At 40.8% G+C, this 16777-nt stretch overlaps 1 protein-coding gene and 1 long non-coding RNA gene across 4 annotated transcripts in view; one reads left to right on the top strand and one right to left on the bottom strand.

Moving 5' to 3' along the window:
* GABRB3 (gamma-aminobutyric acid type A receptor subunit beta3) overlaps window positions 1–16777 on the bottom strand; it is a 230802-nt gene that overhangs the window by 189740 nt on the left and 24285 nt on the right. The gene's annotated exons all lie outside the window — the stretch shown is intronic.
* On the top strand, window positions 4015–6826 carry LOC109023508 (uncharacterized). The gene is made up of 3 exons (XR_002002915.3): window positions 4015–4170; window positions 4268–4587; window positions 6296–6826. It is a non-coding gene; the product is annotated as an uncharacterized lncRNA (long non-coding RNA).

Consider the following 16777-nt stretch of genomic DNA (forward strand, 5'->3'; position numbering starts at 1 on the left):
GAGATCAAGACCATCCTGGCCAAAATGATGAAACCCCATCTCTACTAAAATACAATTCTTTTTTTTAATTAGCCGGGAGTGGTGGTATGTGCCTGTCATCCCAGCTACTCTGGAGGCTAAGATAGGAGGATTCCCTGAGCCCAGGAGTTTGAGGCTTTAGTGAGCTATGATTGTGCCACTGCACTCCAGCCTGAGTGACAGAATAAGAACTTGTCTCTAATAGAAAAAAAAAAAAGCCATATATGAAAAACTCACAGTAAACATCACACTCAATGCTGAAAAACTGAATTTTTCTTCTAAGATCAGGAACGAGGCAAGAAGGCCTGCTATTTCCTCTTCTATTCAACATAGTACTGGAAGTTCTAGCCACAGCAATTAGACAAGAAAAATAAATAAAGGGCATTCAAATTGGAAAGAAAAAAGTAAAATTCTCCCCCTTTATGGATGATGTGATATTTTATGTAGAAAACACACACTACACATACATACACACACACACACAAATTGTTACAGCTAATAGATATAAATTAAGCCAAGTAGCAGGATACAAAGTCAACACACAAAAATTACCTGCATTTCTATATTGTAACAATGAGCAACCTGAAAAGAAAGTTACAGAAATAATTTTATTCATGATACAATAAAAAATAATAATACTTAGGCATTAACCAAGGAGGTGAAAGACACGTACAATAAAAACTATGAAATACTGCTAAAAGACTATAAAGACATAAATAAATGAAAACAAAGTCCATGATTTTGAAGACTTAACATTGTTAAGATGACAATACTACAAAGTGATCTACAGATTAAATACAATTCTAAATCCCAATGATGTTTTATGCAGAAAAAGAAACGCCCATCATAAAATTCATATGGAATCCCTAATAGCCAAAACAATCTTGAAAAAGAACAAAGCTTGAGCACTCACACTTCCTGATTTCAAAACTTACTACAAAGCAACAGTAATCAAAACAATATGGCATTGATGTAAACACAGACACACAGATCAGACCAGTGGAATAGAATAGAGGCCTCAGAAATAAATGCTGGAATATATGAACAAATGACTTTTGACAAGGGAGTCAAGACTGTTCAATAGGGAAAGGACAGTCTTTTGAACAAATGTTACTGGATAAGCCAGATATCCACATGCAAAAGAATGAAGGTGGACCTTTATCTAACACCGGACACAAAAATTAACTCAAAATAGGTAAAAAACCTAAATGTAAGCCCTAAAACTATAGGGCTTTTTTTTTTTTTTTTTTTTTTTGAGGCAGAGTTTCGCTCTTGTTGCCCAGGCTGGAGTGCAATAGCATGATCTTGCCTCAACACAACCTCCGCCTCCTGGGTTCAAGCAATTCTCCTACCTCAGTATCTCGAGTAGCTGGGATTACAGGCATGCACCATCACACCCAGCTAATTTTTTGTGTTTTTAGTACAGATGGGGTTTCTCCACGTTGGTCAGGCTGGTCTCAAACTCCCGACCTCAGGTGATCCGCCTGCCTCGGCCTCCCAAAGTGCTGGGATTACAGGCATGAGCCACCATACCTGGACAAAACTATAGGACTCTTAGAAGAAAACACAGGGCAAAATCTTCACAACATTGTATTTAGCAGTGACTTCCTGGATATGACATCAAAGGCACAGGCAACAAAAGAAAAAAACAGACAAACTGAATGTAATCAAAATTTTAAAACATTGCATGTCAGAAAACACTATCTGGCTGGGTGAGGTGGCTCATGCCTGCAATCTCAGGACTTTGGGAGGCTGGGGCTGGAGGACTACTTGAGCCTAGGAGTTTAAGGATACAATGAACAATGGTCACACCACTGCACTCCAGCCTGGGCAACAGGGTGAGTCTCAAAAAAAAAAAAAAAAAAAAAAAAAAAAGCCTGGTGTAGTGGGGCTCATACCAGTAATCCCAACACTTTGGGAAGCCAAGGGAGGAGGATTGCTTAAATCCAGGAGTTCAAAACCAGCCTGGGCAACACAGCAAGATCCCATCTCTACAAAAATTTATCTAGGAGTGGTGGTGTGTACCTGTGGTCCCAACTACATGGGAGGATGGCTTGAGCCTGGGAGGTTGAGGCTGCAGTGAGCTGTGATTGTGCCACTGCACTCCAGCCTGTACGACACAGCAAGAACCAGTCAAAACAAAACAAAACAAAACAAAACAAAACAAAACCCTATCAGTAGAGTAAACAGGCAACCCACAAAATGGGAGAAAATGTTTGCAAGTCATATATCTGATAAAGGATTGATATTCAGAATATATAGAAAACTCCTACAACTCAACAACAAAAAACAACCCATTTCAAAAATGAACAACGGATATAAACAAGCATTTTTCCAAAGAAGATACACAAATGGCGAATAAGCACATGAAAAGATGCTCAATTTCATTCATCATTAGGGGACTACAAATCAAAACCACAATGAAATACTACCTCATACCCAACAGAATGGCTACTAACAAAGAGAAAATAACAAGTGTTGATCAGGATGTGAAGAAATTGGAATGCTTATGCACTGTTGATGGGAATGTAAAATGGTATAGCCAATATGGAAAACAGTGTGGCCTTTATAAAGAAATTAAAAATAGAATTACCATATGAGGTAGCAGTTCCACTTCTGGATAAAATTGCAGCAACTCCACTTCTGGGAATCCCACCCAAAAGAATCGGAAGCAAGTTTGCAAAAACATAGTTGTACACCCATGTTCAGAGCAGCATTATTTACAATAGCTAAAATATAAAAGTGACCCAGGAATCCATCCACAGATGAGTGGGTAAACAAATTGTGGTATATCTATAGAAGGGAATATTAGTCAGCCTTAAGCTGGAAGGAAATTCTGGCACAAGCTACAATGCGGATAAACCTTGAGGCCATTATTCTAAGTCAAAGAAGCCAGTCATGCTAGGCCCAGTGGCTCATGTCTGTAACCCCAGCACTTTGGGAGGTCAAGGCAAAAGGATCACTTGAGCCCAAAAGTTTGAGACCAGCCTGGGCAATATAGGGAGACCCCATTTCCACAAAAAAATAAAATAAAAAATTAGTGGGGGATGGTGGCACATGACTGTGGTCCCAGCTACTTCGGAGGCTGAAGCAGGAGGATCACTTGAGCCCAGGAGGTTGAGGGTGCAGTGAGCTATGACCGTATCACTGCACTCCAGCCTGGGCAACAGAGAGAGACCTTGTCTTCAAAAAAAAAAAAAAAAAAGCCAGTTCTAAAAAGACATATCCTATATAATTCCATTTATATGAGATCCTAGACAGTAAAAATCACAGAGACAGAAAGTAAGGTGATGGCTGCTAGGGACTGAGGGGAGAAGTGTGCAGAGTTACTATTTAATGTACACAGTTTCAGTTTTACAAGCTGAAAAGCATTATGGAGAAGGATAGTGGCAATTATTGCACAAAAGTGCAAATGCATTTAATGCAACTAACCTGTGCACTTTAAAATGGTCAAGATGGTAAATTTTATGTATTTTACCTCAATAAAAATAAATAATAATTTTTTAAATAAGCTACTTACATAAGGCACTATCATTGGCAGAATCACATAAAGTTACTTTCCCATTAGTATAAAGCAGACAAGAAATACACTATTCAATAACATGATAAAATTATAAGGCATAACTTGTGCTTCATTTTAACCTGAGGTAAATGGTTAACAGTTTACAGGGAAGGAAATAATAAAACATGACAGAAATTGCTGTCTTGAGAAGTACTCCTTCTGAAATTGTTTGCTAAATGTTTGTATCAGGCAACTTCAATCCGGAGTTTGAGGAAAGCATATTGCAATGTCACTCTGTGAGCTGCCCCTCGGCAGTGAGCCGGGGCAGCAGGGAGGAGGCCCAGCTCCCGCAGGAGAGGCCAGCATTCCAACTTCCATAGGGTGGGGTGCTGCAGGACTGTGGATCTGGAGCATAGGGTAGCTTTGTGACCTAAGAAAGGAATTCGCTAGAATGTGTTCCATTTGCACATCACACAATGTGGGTTCTTGTGAGGATAGGCAGGTAGCAAATCCTCAGGGAACACTGACTGAATGAACCCATAACTCAATGGCCACAGGCCTGGACAGGGAGAGGGCCAAAGGGGTCTGAAGCTGCTGGGTGAATGAGAACATCCTTTGACTTTGATGCAAAAGTCACCGGCACTTCCCAGGTTAGGTCTGCAAAGAGTGCATTTTCCAATAAGGAGGGCAGCTGGCAAAGCACAGCCTTGTCCTTTTGGGTTTAACGTCCTTGATTTTCCCTCTTAGCCTCCTGTGGCACCACCAGGCCTCCAGGGACACCACTGCCCTCTAAAGTGCTGTCGCAATGAGAGAAACTCTCTAGGTCTGTTCCAGAGAACACGGCTGAGGCCACTGGAGCTTGCCCCCTCTGTGATTTGCTAGTGAGATATCTGACTGGAAAAGTGGTCCCTGTCTGTGTGATTCTGGTGCATGCTTCAAAAGGCTGGGACCTCAAAAGCAGCGATGACTCGATAGCCCAGGGAAGGAAGAACTCACTGTACAAAACAAGACTGAGCATGGAAAACAAGAGGACTGCACAGTCAACCACCAAAGTGATTTGAAATCGGGTGCGTTTTGTTTCTTTGACTATATAAATGAAAACATTTTCACCAAGATAAAAACTGAAACTAAAGATGAATGTTGCAGGACAATGGAAAGAGACTCTTCCTGTCAGTCCTCAGGCCCCTGCTATGTGTGTGTGCTCAATGAATGTCTTTAGGACAGGGGCAGGAAAAACAGAGGGTAGAAGATAGAACATTTGAAAAATAATAAAGAAGTACACAGAATAAACCAAAAGAACTTCCTATAATCTATCCAGGTGGAAAGTCAATATTTTAATTTACTACAATGTGTGTGTGTGTGTGTGTGTGTGTGTGTGTGTGCGTGTGCGTGTGTACAAAAGCGGATAATGGGGTTAAAATAAAATCAACTCTTTTATATATACAAGAGCTGACCCTGGGATGTGGACAGGGTACCACTGTCCAGCCCAGTTCTTATATATACACACACTAGGGGATCATTCTGTTCACACACTTTCATATCATACTTTTTTACTTAATGTTATATAAACATTCTCCCATAAGGAAATAGTTCTGAAGACATGAATTTTTATTGCTGTGTAATATTCTATCGTTTCAATATACAATTACTCACTGGACACTGAGTTTGTTTCTCCTTTCTTGCTACTAAAACTACAATGTGGCATGAGTCCTTGTCTAAGTTCCTGAATGTTTCTGTGTGGTTGACTGCTGGAAGAGAAATTACTAGGCAAAATTTATCGACTTTTTGAAGAGTCTTCGGCTTATGTTTTGTTTTGTTTTTTTGTTGTTCTTCTTCGTGTTGTTGTTTTGTTTTTTGAGATGGAGTTGTCGCCTGGGCTGGAGTGCAATTGTGTGACCTCGGCTCACTGCAACCTCCACCTCCCCAGTTCCAGCAATTCTCCTGCCTCAGCCTCCCACGTAGCTGGGACTACAGGCACCCGCCACCATGCCTGGCTAATTTTTATATTTTTAGTAGAGACGGGGTTTCACAATGTTGGCCAGGCTGGTCTAGAACTCCTGACCTCAGTTGATCCACCCACCTCCGCCTCCCAAAATGCTGGGATTACAGGCATGAGCCACAGCACCCGTCCAGTCTTGGGCTTATTGACAAAAAGGACGGATTTCTCTTTCTACCAGCTGCACCTGAGAGAACCTTTGTCCCTGTCTCCTTGTCTTCTATGAGAATTATAATTCCTTTTTTGGCTGAAACTATTTAAAGGGAACTCCATAAACAATACAAAACATTGGCAGGGAAAGCTAAGCTTGTGGTGAATACTCTCATACACTGAGACTGCAAACCGCAAGGACTGACTCTCACGGCGCCCTTGCCTGTTCACCCCCTTCTTTGTATTTATCTTCCCTCTGTAACTGCACCTGTTGTTACCACCTCCCATCCTACCTTGGAATTCCGTCCCAGACAACATGTAACTTTGCTGCAATCAGGAGAGAGGCTCAGTCTCACTGTCCAGGAGGACCAGGGCTTACTCTCCGTCCACATTCCCTGGCTCCCTGAGCTATCTCAGCCTGAGAGTTAGATGCATTTATCCATGAGAAATTAGCCATATTATCTTAATAAAACAGAAACAATTACATAACAGAGGAAGAGAAAGTGGGTTTTTCACATTTGATGAGGTAAACAGAAAAAAAGGGGAAGAAAGACCTAGGATGTATTCAGCACGTGCAGTTTTCTTTTCTAACAATATGTCTAATTTAATTCCAACAACAACCCTGATAGGTAAATTGCAAAGATAGGAGCTCAAATATGGACTTAGAGAAGGGACACCGTGGCCCACAGTGACCCAGCTCATCACTGCCTGATGCTGATGCTCCATGGAGTCCTAGCACAGCTGACACTGGGAGGCGGATAGGGCACCTCTGTCCAGCCTCGCCCAGCCCAGCCCTGTCTGCTCCACTTGGCCGTCCTACATCACACTCAGTAAGGTCAGTGTCTACAGAAACCCACACCAGCTTGTTCTCAAACAACAGCGACGCTTGGCCAAGTAGATACCACTGTGTGCAGCTTATTCTCGTCTCTGCTTGTTTCAGAAGTGCCGAGTAGAAGGAATAGTTAACTTCCCTAAAAATCCAGACGACAGCTTTATCCTTATTGACAAAAACTACTTGTTTATAGCCAATGGTTGGTCCGATACGGTTGCTGGGAAATAGAAATCTATGAAGGGATCAGCAGGTGTTCAGTAAATATTTGCCGAGTGAATTAATGCATTAATTAATTCACCTTTCTACACCAAATATTCACAATGCAAGGAGGGGCCGATTTGGCAGGCAGGATGAGCGTTCCTTTTCTCATTGACCAGGTATTTCTAAATAGCAAATACTAGGTGTGTCTAGACTATCAATTTGGAAAAATGAAGTTTGAAAATTTATTAGAAAAAGATTTTTATTGATACATAATAGATGTGTATATTTGGGGGGGTATATGTGATATTTTGTTATGTTCACATACTGTGTACAGATCAAATCAGGATAATTGGAACATCCATCACTTTTCTTAATTGGACTATCCATCGTTTATCTTTCCTTTATGCTAGGAAAAGAATTTATAAAACAGAAAACAGAATAATGGGGTTAAGATAAAATCCATTCTTATCTTCAGAAAACAAAAGGGGCTGCACACAAGAGATTTGCTAGAGCCAGCCTCTTAACAGAGACCTTTCCACTTCCTGCCGTGACACCTGCACGAGCCGCTCATTTGTCTCTGCCTCCAAGACTCCCTTGCTTTTAAACAACTTGTCAACAAAATAATCTTCCTCTAAGCCAGTGTGGGTATCATCACTCTCTTGCTGAAACAACAATTGGCAGCTTCCCAGGGCTGACCAAGTGACTTGAGATCCCCCCACCATCCCCATCCTCACAGTGTGCCAGGTGCTAGGCTTGGCGAGCAGGCAGGGGAGCTAGGCTGGGGTCTCTGTTCTGTAGGAACGGGAGGCCCACAGGGGACACACTCCAATGAGCCAACACTCAGGATAATGTGAAAAGTGCAGCTGAAGTGAATGCAGGGCTCAGGGGCCCAATGGGGTAGAAGTAGGGATCAATTCACCCCGGCTGAATGGGAGAGGGTTGTTCACTATGAGGGGGAAGACAGGCTGGCTCTTCAAGGATCAAAGGATACCGCCAAGCAGATGACAAGGACGCTGCAGTGAGGACCTGGGGACTGGGCTGTGTTCCTGGCAGGAGAAATGGCTGAAGGAGCACCTGCATCTGACGTCCACTGCAGCCCGAAAGCACCTGGTCCACTCACTGGGTCTGTCTTCTCTCCTCCTCCTCTGGAGCACCCAACGGACCAGGACAACCTCCCTCTGTCCCGTGGGCACCCCAGGAAGCCTCCCTGTCTCCACAGCTGAGGCTTGGCTCTCCCTCCTTGGAATCCTCACAGGACTTTTCCTAATCTGTGCTGTGAAGCACATTCACAGTATCAGGTAATAGGAGCCACATCTAACGTGATGGTCAGTTTTAGTGGCCCCAACGTTGTCCAGGACAGCCTTGGCCACTCCTGCTTGTCCCAGCAGAGTACTAAGAATGTACTCATTCACTCTCAGAGTCTGCTGGTGTGCACAATGTGCCATAAGACTCCTCCCAGGTTCCCCAACACACACAAGCACTCCTGGAAGTACTTGGAGGGGGAGATGGCGGGAGCGGCACACAGCCAAGTTACGGAGCTGACTCTGAGTCAGAATTTCAGATGGGCCAGGAGAACTCACAGAATGCCTCGATTTCCTCACCTGTAGAATGGCAGGATGGGCGAGGGAGGAATGAGTGTGTGTGTGTGTGTGTGTGTGTGTGTGTGTGTACACCAGTACTTTATACAAGCACATAGCAAAAAAATTCCTATATGGACTTTATCTGGTGTTACTTCCTTTTCTTTTTAATCTTTCATCCCTTGAAGTACCAAGCTTAGGGTCAGAGTGGAAAATGCAGAAGCCTTATATGAATTGAGTTCCCCATCATATGATGAATAGTTGCTTTCAGCGATTTCTACATATTCTTCAGAGAAGAAAAAAAGGAAAATAAACATGGTAGCCTTTCCATTGGGCACAGTGCCATTACCGGACACTGACACACGAGACCCATCACAGTCATCACAGTCTGCTGTCCAGTATCTCCATCTCCATTAAAAAGACAATCTTATACACATATACAAGTAAGCAACCTATGACTTCATCTCCCTGACACCTCCTAAAAGAACTAAACACATAACCCTTCTTGGTCACTTCCGGTTTATATACATTTATTTCTAAATTCATGTCCATCCTTCGTATGCTGGTTTTGCAAATATTTATGACTGCAGCATCATGTGAATATATACACCTCATTTTTGTTTGTCTGTTTTTTGGAGATAGGGTCTCACTCTGTCCCCCAGGCTGGAGTGCCCTGGCAGGATCCTAGCTCACTGCAGTCTCAAACTCCTGGGCTCACGCGATCCTCCTGCCTCAGCCTCCCAAGTAGGTGAGCCTACAGGCATGCACCACTACGTCTGCTAATCTTTTTAATTTTTTGTAGAGATGGGGGTCTCGCTATGTTGCCCTGGCTGGTCTCAAACTCCTGGTCTCAAGAGATGCTCCTGCCTTGGCCCTCCTCACTCTTTGGAGAGTTTTACCCAATTGTCTGACAATATTTATGCTAATTTAACCAGCCTTTCCTACTATGAGTATTTGCAGTTCTAAAGGATGCAATTAGAATCTCTGTAACAATCATGTAAATATTTTCGGAGGAAAATCCTCATAATGCAATTTCTGGGTGAAAAGTACGCGGGTTTTTTTATACTGGCCCCTTATGCACTCCTACACGACATTTTTCAGAAGCACATTTTCCCATATCCTTAGTGATGCTGAGTGAAAAGTGACTTATCCTTATGTCTCTCTAAGCATATCATTGATACTGACTGCCTCCCCATTACTACTATCCATGTATCTCTTAGAGTTTGCCTCTTGGGTCCTTCCCAGGACTGGCTCTCTGATGTCTCTGAAGCCTGGGAGTCCTTTTACTGCATTGGATCTTTACCCTTTGGTGTGAATACTGTCCCATCCATTCTTTACCCAATTTTTAGTTTAAACTCTGTTCTTCTTTAGTTTCTGGTCTATGATGTATCGAAAAAAAAAAGCCTCTCCTACTCTAGGATTATAACTTATATTCAAGATGTGGTCCAAATATTCCTTTATGTTTTCTCCCAAGTCCTTTTAAAATGCGCAAGCTTTTGCTCCATCAGATATTTCATACATGGCATAAGACAGAAAACTGCGTCTAATGTTTTCACCCAACACCTTAAGTAGACTATCCCTTTGCCAAGGCTTGATGCACCATCTTTATTACCTGTCTAAATTCCCATGTATGAATGTGTCTGCTACAGAACTGTCTTTTCTCTTCCACTGATTCACTACATCATCCTGCTGTGACTGACCGGCCCTCGTTTCCAACTGCTTTTTAAATGCTTAAGGAAAGTCCTGTAATTCATCTTTTTCTCCCAAACTTTGTTATTCTCACCCATGTATTCTGTCACATGAACTTTATCAATTTATCAAGTTCTTGCCAAAAGTTCTAATTCCAATTGGAATTTTATCTTACATGTTAATTTGGGAATGATTAGTATCTATACAACAAGCCTCCTCACCTTATCATTAGCCATTAGAGATTCTTTTTTTTTTTTTTTTTTTTTTTTGAGACAGAGTCTCGCTATGGCGCCCAGGCGGGAGTGCAGTGGTAGGATCTCAGCACGCTGCAACCTCCGCCTCCGGGGTTCAAGTGATTCTCCTGCCTCAGCCTCCTGAGTAGCTGGGATTACAGGCACGCACCAACACGCCAGGCCAATTTTTGTATTTTTAGTAGAGATGGTGTTTCACCATGTTGGTCAGGCTGGTCTCAAACTCCTGACCTCGTGATCCGCCTGCCTCGGCCTCCCAAAGCACTGGGATTACAGGTGTGAGCCACCGCGCCCAGCTGGAGTTTGTTTTCTCCTTGAAAACGGCACACGTGAAATAGACAATACTCTTTTCTTCTGCCTCCCATCTCTACTCTTCCCACAGCCCCTAACACACCCCTCAGCTCTGCAGGAGAAAGATTTCAGGTAGGAGTTGAATCCCAGTTCCACGAAGGTTACATGTCTTGGAGCAATTTACTTAGTCTCTTTGAGTGTTCTACTGTGACAGATGGCTGTCGTTATTTAACCATATAATCTTTAACTTGCCCTAAATTGTAGGCTTTTGGCTATTGGTATATATTATTGTAAATATTTCTCGAGTCAGAATGATGCCAGAGTATAGCTAAGTGTTCACATAAAGGTTTCATTAGATCAATGGACAGTGTATGCCAGAGCGAAGAAAATCCAACATTGTGGGGAAGGTGAACATCATTAGTTTTTCTGTGTTTTGTTAGTCAGCAAAATGTAATCCAATAGCCTTAATAGGAAAAGGCCATTTTCTGTCATTACAGTGACTGTCTTCCCCATCTGCTGATCACCTCTCTTTATGAACACTTACCTTGCACCAGTTGCATTCCTACCAAGCAACTGACTCCAAGCTGTGATTAGATTGGTCACCAGAGATGAATGCAGATGCACACAAATATCAACAGCAATTTGTATGCTTTGAGCACTCGTCTCTAAGAAACTCATTTCAGATTTCTCTAAAACAAACTTCTTTCTCAACTCTCCCCGCTAAGTAGGAAAGAGAATGCATTTACTGATGGGGAAGGAAACTAGGGAAAAAGAATGAGACCAGTCACCCCAAAACAAAGTCTTATGTACTTAATTCCCCTCCCAGTGTGACCAACATCGTGTCTCCCACTAAAACACCAGCCAAGCTTCACACAAACTAAAGAGAAGGAATTTTACACAGGGCGAGGTTTTCTGAGTGACGCATATAAAAATAGCACAATCTACATGCTCTTATCCATGCAATTGGGCATGGTTCAGGACACAGCAATTGAGTAATTGCATTTGATATTAAAATCAAGCATGAAAATTCTCAGATATTTCACTTAAAAAATTAGATACGCTGTATAAACATTTAACTAATTTTGTAACTCCCATGCCTTTTGGTTTTGTAATTTTTAAAAATTTAAACTATGCTTCCTTATTGAAATAAAGAGTTAATAACTACAGTGGAAATCGTTTTCAACTTAACTCATCAACAATAACAGAAACTTTTTTTTTTTTGAGACAGAGTCTTGCTCTGTTGCCCAGGCTGAGGTGCAATGGTGCCATCTCAGCTCACTGCAACCTCGTCCTCCTGGGTTCAAGCAATTCTCCTGCTTCAGCTTCCCGAGTAGCTGGGATTACAGATGCCTGCCACCATGCCTGGCTAATTTTTCTATTTTTAGTAGAGACGGGGTTTCTCTGTGTTGGCCAGGCTGGTCTCTAACTCCTGACCTCAGGTGATCTGCCCACCTCGGCCTCCCAAAGTGCTGGGATTACAGGCGTGAGCCACTGTGCCCAACCAATAACAGAAACTTTCATTAAAACTTGAATAATCAGTATCAAACTCACGACATCAAAAATCATATTTTCAATTTTCAAGTTATATCCTCAAGAAAATTTTTACTTATTGACATTTATTTATATAAGTGTATACATGTGTGTGTTTGTGTATTAAACCATTTTTACACTGCTATAAAGAAATACCTAAAACTTGGTAATTTATAAGGAAAAGCAGCTTAATTGACTCACAGTTCCAGTCTATGCAAGAAGCATGGTGCTAGAGAGGCCTCGGGGAACGTTTACTCATGGTGGATGGTGAAGTGGAAGCAGCACATCCCTTGGCGAGAACAGGAGCAAGAGAGTGATTGGCAGGGGGAGGTGCCACACGCTTCATGTAAACAACCAGATCTCGTGAGAACTCACTCACTAACAGCCATGAGGACAGCACCAAGCCATGAGGGAATTCGTCCCCATGACCCACACGCCTCCCACCAGGCCCCACCTTAACACTGGGGATTACAGTTCATCGTGAGATTAGGCAGAAACATATATTCAAACTATATCAATAGGTTTTCAGAAAGTTTAACATTTTTTTAATTTTGAAAGAAAAATAAATTCTTAAGAAGTTGTAAAAAAAATTGTACTGGGAGGTTCCATACCCAGTTTTCTCAGTGTTTACATCTTGTGTAACTATAGTACAATATCAAAACCAGGAAAGTGATATGGTACAATCCACGACCTCATTCAGATTTCACCAGGATTTCATGCACTCGTGGGTGTGTATTCAAATGTGGGCAGGAACAGCTATAGGTCTATGCAATTTTATCATAGGCGTAGACTCCCTGCAGCCTCGACCTCCTGGGCTCAGTTTTTTTCTCACACCACAAGGCTCCGGGTGTCACCTTCTTTTCCCACACCCCTCCTCCACTGGCCTCCGCCATCTATCAGTGGCAACCACTACTGTGTCCTCTTTCTCTGTAATTTTATTATTTCATAATAATTATGTAAATAAAATATAGTGTAACCTTTACGCTTAATAAGCATAATTCCATGAGCGCCATCCAACTTGGTGCCTGTATCAATAGTTTCTTTTTGTTGCTGAATAGAATTCCATGGTGTGAATGCACCATAGTTTGTTTAATGATTCACAATTTTAGTTTGTTTCCAGTTTCAGGCTATTAAAAATAAAGATGCTGTGAACATTTGTTTATAGGTTTTTGTGTGACTATTGGTTTTCATTCCTCTGGGATAAATGCCACAGAGTGCAATTGCTGGGTTGTAAGGTAACTGCGTATTTAATTTTATAAGAAACTGCGAAGTTATTTTCCAGAGTGGCTGTATGATTTTCTAATTTCCACCAGCAACGTAGGAGTGATCAATCCAGTTTCTCTACGTTCTACCCAGTATTAAACAGTGTCACTTTTTTTTATTATTCTTACAGCCATTCTGATAGGTGTTTAGGAATATCTCACTGTGGCTTTTTTTTGCATTTTGCTAATGGCTAATGATGTTGGACATTTTTGCATGTGCTTATTGGCCATCTGTATATACTCTTTCCTGAAATGTCAGTGCATCTATTTTGCCCATTTTCTGACTGGATTGTTTGTTACTGCTGAATTTTGAGAATTCTTTATATACTCCAAGTTCTTTGTCAAATGCATGGTTTGGAGATATTTTTTCTAAGTGTATGGAGTCTTTAGAGTCTTTTGCAGAACAAATGTTTTAATTTGATGAGGTTCAGTCTACCAATTTTTCCTTTTATGAATCATGCTTTTGGTGTTAAATTTAAGAATTCTTCTTCTAGCCCTATGTCCTAAAGATGTTTTTATGTTTTTTTCCGAAGTTTTACATTTTACATTTAAGTCCGTTTTTTTTTTTTTTTTTTTGGAGTTTGTGTAAGTCTGAGGTTTAGGTCAAAGTCATTTGCCCATCACCACTGTTATAAAGGCACTCCACTGAATTGCTTTGGAACCTTGGTTAAAAATCAGCTGGGTGGCCAGGCACGGTGGCTCACACCTGTAATCCCGGCACTTTGGGAGGCCGAGAGGGGCAGATCACGAGGTCAGGAGATCGAGAACATCCTGGCTAACATGGTGAAACCCCATCTCTACTAAAAATGCAAAAAATTAGCCGGGCGTGGTGGCGGGCACCTGTAGTCCAGCTAACTCAGGAGGCTGAGGCAGGAGAATGGCAAGAACCCGGGAGGCAGAACTTGCAGCGAGCAGATATCGCACTACTGCACTCCAGCCTGGGCGACAGAGCAAGACTTCATCTCAAAATAAATAAATAAATAAACAAACAAACAAACAAACAAACAATCAGTTGGGCATATTTGTGTGGGTCTATTTCTGAATTGACTATTCTATTCCATTGATTACTGTGGTAATACAGCAAGCGTAACCATGGTGCAGAATGTTCCCCCACAGTGTCCTCCCAGACTGGGATTCTCCTCAAATCAGTCTATAGCTTTTATGCAATCCCTGTCTTCAGACTTCAGTATAAATCCCCTTCTCCCAGACTTCAATATAAATTTTAGAGTATGTTTGTCTGTGTGTACAAAAATCCTTGCTGGGACTTTGATAGGGACTGCATAAAAGCTATAGATTGATTTGCAGAGAATTGACATTTTGCTATGGTAAGTCTTCCAATTCATGAAAACGGGAAGTTTCTCCATTTAGTTAGGTCTTCTTTCATTTCTTTTAACAGCATTTTTTCAGCATACAGTTTCTACACTTGTTTTATTAAGTTTATACCTAAGTACTTCATTTTCTTAGAGTGATTCTGAATGTTATGTCTTTATTTTAATCTCAGTTCCCACATATTTGTTGTTAGCGTATAGATGTGATTGATTTTTGTGTTGATCCTGTATCCAGTAATCTTGTTTAATTCACTTATCAGTTCCAGAAGTTTTTATATAAATTCTTTGGGATTTTTTATGTGGATAACCATGTCAATCAGAGACTGTTGTATTTCTTCCTTCCCAATCTGTATGTTTTCTATTTATCGCCTGTGCTTTACTGAAGTAGCTAAAATAAGATAGGTGAAAGTGGATATCTTTGCCTTGTTCACAGTCGGGGGAAAAAATCCAGTCATTCACCTTTAACTATAATGACAGCTGTAGGATTTTTGTAGATTCTCTTTATAAATTAAGGAAATTCTCCCCTATTCTTTTTTTTTTTCTGTAAAAGTCTTGATAATTTATTTTTTTTATTTAGAATTTTTATCATGAATGGGTACTGTATTTTTCAAATGCTTTTTTTTTTTTTGCCTACAATTTTTTTCTTTAACCTGTCAATACTGTGGATACACTGGTTGATTTTCAACTCTTCAAACAGCCTTGCACACCTGGAATAAATCACACTTGGTCATGGCATATAATTCCTTTAAGATATTGCTGGCTTTGATTTGCCCATATTTTATTCAGAATTTTTGTGCCATTGTTCTTGACAGATTTTGTTCCCTGATTTCCTTTAGTACACTGTCTTTCTTCCTGGTATCAGTGTAATACTGGTTTCGTAAAATTAGTTGGGAATGGTTCCCTCCTCTTCTATCTACTAGAGGAGACTGCATACAGCTAGTAATAATTCTTCTTTAAATGTACCATAGAATTCTCCAGCGAAATTATCTGGGCCCAGAGATTTCTTTTTTAGGAACTTCTAATTACAAATTCAATTTCTTTAGTCATTAATGGACTACTCAGATTCTCTACTTCATCTTGGGTACATTTTAGTAACTTTTGTTTTTTAAGGAATTGGTCTATTTTTTCTGAAGTGTTGAATTTATATGTATAAAATTGTTCATGGTATTCCCTTATTTTCTTTTAAGCATATGTGGGATGTGTGGTGATAGCTTCTGTTTCATTCCTGACATTGATGTCTTTCTCTTTTTATTTTTGTCCAAGGTTTATCAAATTAATTGATTTTGGGGGGCAAGATAAAAAACTTTGATTAACTTTATTGGTTTTTGTTTTCAATTCCGTTTATTTCTTCTTTTATCTTTATACTGTTCTTACATCTGCTTGGTTTGGGCTGGGCACAGTGGCTCATGCCTGTAATCCCAGTACTTTGGGAGGCCAAGGTGGGCAGATCACTTGAGACCAGGAGTTTGAGACCAGCCTTGCCAACATGGTGAAACCCGGTCTCTGCTAAAAATACAAAATTTAGCCAGGCGTGGTGGTGTGCACCTGGAGTCCCAGCTACTTGGGAGGCTGAGGTAGGAGAATCACTTGAACCCAGGTGGTGGAGGGTGAATGAGCGGAGATAGCATTACTGTACTCCAGCCTGGGCAACAGAATGAGACTCCATCTCAAAATAAATAAATAAACAAATAAAAATAAGACAAAATCATCTGCTTGGTTTGGGTTTGTTTTGATCTACCTTTACTAGTTTTTGAGGACTTAAATTTGAGAGTTTTTTTTCTTTCTTTTTTTTTTAATCGTTCAGTGCTACAATTTCACCATCAGCACTGGTTTAACTGTGCACTCCAAATTTTGATATGCTGCATTTTCATTTTCATTTTCATTCAGTACTATGTATCATTTTATTTTCTTTCAGACTTTCTCTTCGACTTATGGATTACTTAAAAGTTTACTGTTTAACTTCCAAGTGTTTAGTGATTTAGTGTTATCTTTCTGTCATTGATTTCTAGTTTGATTTCACTATGCTTAGAAAACATAAACTGCATAATACTAATATTTTAAATGTACTAGAGTTTGTTTAAGACTCATGGTATGGTTTATCTTCTGAAATGCTCTCTGGGCAGATGAAAAGAATGTTTATTCTGCTTTTG

This window comes from Gorilla gorilla, chromosome 16, assembly GCF_029281585.2.
Source record: "Gorilla gorilla gorilla isolate KB3781 chromosome 16, NHGRI_mGorGor1-v2.1_pri, whole genome shotgun sequence".
NCBI classification, from domain to species: domain Eukaryota; kingdom Metazoa; phylum Chordata; class Mammalia; order Primates; family Hominidae; genus Gorilla; species Gorilla gorilla.